This window comes from Panulirus ornatus, chromosome 51 (assembly GCF_036320965.1).
Source record: "Panulirus ornatus isolate Po-2019 chromosome 51, ASM3632096v1, whole genome shotgun sequence".
Classification (NCBI taxonomy): Eukaryota; Metazoa; Arthropoda; class Malacostraca; order Decapoda; family Palinuridae; genus Panulirus; species Panulirus ornatus.
The window spans coordinates 4003577-4009582 of NC_092274.1; positions in this window are offsets into that span (position 1 = coordinate 4003577).

Consider the following 6006-nt stretch of genomic DNA (forward strand, 5'->3'; position numbering starts at 1 on the left):
TTTACTTAGTTTTACTTCCCTGGTTCCCGTGTGGGTCTAGATACAAAGCAAGTTGCTGGGTAACATATCAAATAGAAACAACGGTATTACTATTATTATTATTATTATTAGTAGTAGTAGTAGTAGTGGTAGTAGTAGTAGTGGTAGTAGTATCGTTACATTTTAATCAATTATTATTATTATTATTATTATTATTATTATTATTAGTAGTAGTAGTAGTAGTAGTAGTAGTATTTATTGAGACGTAGAACGCTACTGAAACTTTATAGATTTTCTAGACGTGTGAATATCGAACATACGTCTGGAAGTGTATCTACTTTGGCAATGATAGTGGTGCATGACACCAGATGATAGACTGTGATAACCATGTTTAAACTGTTCATATATTCCTTATAACAACAGTGTTGTAAAACAGATCGGGAGGGTTGTAAATCATGCTTTTGTCCCCGACCTTCAGAATGTGGGGTTATAATGATTGACACTTTCTCCCCGGCATTTAAAAAGTGGGCGGTGAAGTGGCTACCATGTTGGGCGGTGGAATGGCTACCATGTCTCTGGTTTTCGAAAAGTAGGGATTGTGTTGATACTTTGTCTCACCTTCAAAAATTGTGGGGGGTTACAATTGATACTTTGGGCATGAGAAAGTAGAAGTGCAATTGATACTTTGCCCTTCAAATGGTGGGGCTTGAAGGGAAGGGGTACACACTGATTGTCTCCAAGCCTCGCAAAACATTCGTGCGTGTGTGTGTGTGTGGATGCCTCAACTCCCACCTGTCATCAGGAGTGTGCGTACATGGTGGGTGGATTGGGCAAGTGTGGAAGAGTACCAGATGAGGTCATTGCAAAGGCAGGCCTTGGAAAAGTACCAGGGCCGAGAAGATGACCGAACCTTGTTTGTATATGTGTGTGTGTGTGTGCATCTGAAATTCTATTGTTTTTTCCCTGAAATTGACAGAGGAATTCCAGCTTTCGAATATATATATACATTGTTCATCCCACGACAAAATATGGAGAATCCATCAAAGTCAATGGAAATCAGATCTAGATCTAGGGTCAATGAACAGAAAGAGATATACGTAAACAATGTTAAACATCAAAATGTCGATGTCATTAACATACACTGTATATAGAGCTCTAAGATGTCAATGAAAGGACGAGAAGTAAAGATAATCTCTACTAGTATTTCAATAGATATATACAAACAAGATGATGTCATATTATTACATCAGCTCCCTGACACTGGGTGTCGTTCATTCATAAGCCATCTTATTTAACCTTGTGATGGAGAAAACTCGTGATATTTCATCATGTTCGCGTGAGGATACTTTAATAATGTATTTACATGTGATATCATTAAATCAGGCTGACTAATTAAACGTTAAACAACGAATATGTACGAAAATCCCAGAGCGACCGGCAGGGAGGGAATGGGAGGCAATGCGTCGTCGTCTGCGCAAGTGTGTGGAAGAATTTTTGGGCGATTTATTGTCTAATGTAAGGATTAGTATCACTAAGATTAGTCAAGAAGATAAGGCTCAACAATATTAGTGAAGTGATATTTTGTTTCATGAAGAGGGAACCTTTGTTATGTGCAGTTAGAGTTCTGCAATTTATATTGCTCATATCTTGTCCCGGTGATTTTCCACTTTCGTCCAAAGACCGTGTTGATATTACCGTCAGGATCTGCCACGGAGCAAAGTGAATTTCTGAGGAGTGTCCTTGAAGTGGACATGTTGTGTCGATCCAACTGTGTGGCGGGAGGAGTAAAATGACTACATTTGTTGGTGTGGCAAAGTGTGACGTTATACCACAACAATGTAACTAACATATCAAGCACGCCAGAACCACCCGTCTTAAAATGTACACCTCCGTAGCTTTCCAGTCACATGCAAAGCCGTACTTGTTCCCTGCCGAACTTATTTGGACACCTTCCGTTAAGACAAATGTCCGGATTCCCATGTGAAGACAAATTCAAAATGAGGGAAAGTCGTGTTTCGAGCAAGTCTACGCCTAGGGTGAGTTAGACCCCGACTTCGTATCATCCGTTTTCTGTGATACATCCTGCCAAGCGACTCGTGTAAGATGATGCAACAATTTGGTTGGAGTTTGCTCATGTACGTGCCTGACAGGCTCGTGCTACCACCTTACCTGAAGATATTAATTTGCTAAACCTTCTCGTCGTCTCACGAAGAACACAGTTTGCATTCCCGCTCGACCCTTTTGGTTTTCCATGTACCCTGTTCTCTCGTGGTTGGTCCTGGTGTTGCTCACACTCCAGGAATTCAAGGACGACATCGTAGTGCCGGGCGTAGGTCAATAATTACGAAAAATATGCGAGTCTGTGAGGATCAGGGAATCAACTTGATATCAAACATGAGTCTTTTTATTTGGAAGACCAAATTCACTCATCATCTTTACCTCATCTGTGAGAATTTAGATTATCAGCGCTGATGTAATTCTAACCGGATACTCGCTTTAATTAATACGCGTTGAAAGGTACACATCTATTTTGACGAATTATGATAAATCAGGTTGCCATAAGATTGTATACCTAGACAGAGTAAAAGAAGCAAGAATGTTAATGATACAGGTTTGCGTATTTTGTAGTAGTGAAAATTCCTCGTCTTCAAATATTGTTTCAATAGAAGTAGCTAGACGTGGCACCATCCACTGGCTACGTACCTAGGTTTTGCCGCATTATTATTCTTGGTACTTGGAAGTTGCTCACTACTAAGTGCCTTAAAGACCCCAATTGGCAGTTGAGATTGATAAAGGCCAAACAACCGCACCGCTTAGATACTGTTATTACAGATTATGATAGTTGTGTATATCATAACACTCTTCCAGCCTTAATTCTCATCACTTTCTTTTATATTATCCCTTCGGAAGACAAGCAATGACTTGTTATCAATATCATCATCAGGTAGAGCTTATTTGTCGAATTGGAGTCCTAGCTGTTGACAGGTATTACATCCAACAACAGAAATACTTGTATTAATGGTCAAGTTGTCGCTCATTTCCGGAGATTTTCAGACCATGAAACGAGAACACATCCTAAGGAATCTTCTTGCATCATCAAGCATTATTTGTCTGAGTCGTGGACACCAAACGTTCATCGGCAGCAAGACATAGGGAATTCCCCTGTGTGTTCAGCTTGTGTCTGGGCGCCGGTCAGGTGACACTCGGTATTTGGGTACATAGGTCCTTTCAGAATACTTTTAGAATACTTCCCACGTATTCCCTGCGTGTCGTAGAAGGCGACTAAAAGGGGAGGGAGCGGGGGGGCTGGAAATCCTCCCCTCTCTTGTTTTTTTTTTTTATTTTCCAAAAGAAGGAAGAGAGAAGGGGGCCAGGTGAGGATATTCCCTCAGAGGCCCAGTCCTCTGTTCTTAACGCTACCTTGCTAATGCGGGAAATGGCAAATAGTTTGAAAGAAAGAAAAGGTTCTTTCAGATACACAATAAGCGTCCCGGACTCGTATTACAATGATATAAATGATAGTACTATGGTATGACTGAGAGCTGGTAGAAACTGGCCATTTAATCATGCATGTTTTACTACTCGCTTAGGGTAGTATTATGTTTAATATGAACGTCTTTCTCAAATGCTGACAGTTTATGATACAACACGTTTATTGGATGAATTGTCATATTCGTAATTCATGCTATTTCTGACGAGGATTTTGCAAATTACTTTCAGTTTTCCTTCGGTTGGAAACTTTTCTTCGCTGTACTGAATAATTTGGCTGTTCAAGTTTAAGGCATTAATATATTGTTCCGTGCTTTTTCTAAAGCACCATCGGGAAGAAAATAAGAGCGAAGTCGCCATATTCTTCCATAACCTAACAAAAAAATGTCCTAACTTAACCTAACCTAACCTAACCTAACCTAACCTAACCTAACAAAAAAATGTCCTAACTTAACCTAACCTAACCTAACCTAACCTAACAAAAAAATGTCCTAACTTAACCTAACCTAACCTAACCTAACCTATCCTATCCTAACCTAACCTAACCTAACCTAACCTAACCTAACCTAACCCATCCTATCCTAACCTGTGCTAACCTAACCTAACCTAATTTGACTCTGACGTATCCTATAACATTTTTTTGAGATAAATCCTTTACATTCTTCGACGTGGTGGTCAGGTCACGCGTTTAAATGTATTCGTAAATCTAACGTATTGTTCAGTATTCCGACGGATGTGTGAGACTACAGATAACTTCAGGTAGGAGCAGTTGCACTGACGTGAACACACAACCCCGTCACAATATGTAAGTGAAGAAGAGCTCGTCTAGGGCCCATTGCCGAAAGCAGTTTATCAACGCCAGTAAACTGTCGCCTTATACAGGACATGTTATAATGTTATCTGATGGCAGCCTTTCAAGAGGAATGCCCCAGAATGAAATAGGATGATGTAAGGACAAGGAAATGTGTAATAGTGGAAGATATTGCAGTCTAGCAAGGCGAACGCATCGCTACGCAATGTCATGCAAATCTAAACCACCGGCCAATGGTGCAACCTGACCTGGCCCTGGGGACGCGTCGCAGTGAAGGACATGGTACATTATAATGAAGGAAGACGTTATATAGGAACGTGGTGCAAGATAGCGGAAGGCGTCATAGAGGAAGGTGGTGCAACACAGCACAGTTGGAGTGTGGCGTATCTTAAACACGTCACAGAGAAAGGTAGAGCAACAGAGCAGTCTAGCTGAGGAAAATAAAATTTCTGTGCCTCTGGAATATATACAGCTTTCACTGTCTCGAAATTCTTCCGTTTTAGCCATTGAATGTAGTACAAGTGGGAGTTATTGCGTATAGTTCTACAGTAGACGTGGAAGGTGATGAATTACACGTGAGAGTTACACGATAGAGAATAGCATTGTGCTTACACGTGAACAGGTGTTACATAAAGCTAGGTTGTAAATACCCATATATTCAGAAGATGATAAAGGTCAGCTGTGACCCAGGTGGACTGGGGTGTTTACAGGGTGGGTTACTCGAGTATTTATATAGTCTTGTTTCCCCACCTTTTCCTCGGAGATATTTCCTTATTTAAAAACCCAGAAGGAAAGATCACACACACACACACACACACATGGTCATAACAAAGCTTTGATTAAAATCTTATCTTTAGAAACCTGTTTGATGGCGTAATCAGTGAACAGTTCCTCTCAAAAAGACGCAAAGATTTGATAACCAGAAGCTAATATACGAAATAAGTTGGAAACTAGTTGGAAAAGATGTAAAGAAGCAGTGTATAGTATAAGAGTGTTGGATAAACACAAGCATCGGGAAAACTTACAGATTAATATTTTTAATATAAAGGCAAATGGAAATAGACAATACCTGATCTATTTGTCACTGTATTGAAATGCTTTCATATGTGGACTGGACTGATTATCTGTAGGTGTAAGTTTTAAAAACAGTTTTACTTCAGTGCTAAACTGTATTACTACTTTTTTAAGAATAAGATTTATGTAAAAGCTATGATATATTAGGTGCTTTGGTAATCTTATTCTGGTCTATGTATTTTCGCCTACTTTGGTATAATCATTATTATTTGTTAATTTCTATATTATTAAGAATATATCTGAAAGAGGTGTTCAAACATTATCACATTATTCTAAAAAGAAACTATGCGATAGTATCATTTGAAAATCAACACTTTAAAATCGGTGATTCCTTAGGAAATGAAGACTTTACAATAATATATATAAAACAAATTGGTTACTCATAAAGTTTTTCCATGTGACTCCTTGTTATTGTCATTTGCAGTGCCTTCTTTATATGAAAATTATATTAGTATACGATATTGGCTCTACTCCGAGCCATATATTGAGGCCTTTATTAATACAATTATGAGCTACATTATCTTACAAACATATTTATAAGTTATAGTTTTCTATAAATCATCCATTTTCTTTGATGTACCACCAGCTTTAATGTAAAATATTCCTCTATATACTCTCATATATTAAGTTATGTACAAAGAAATTGTTCACTT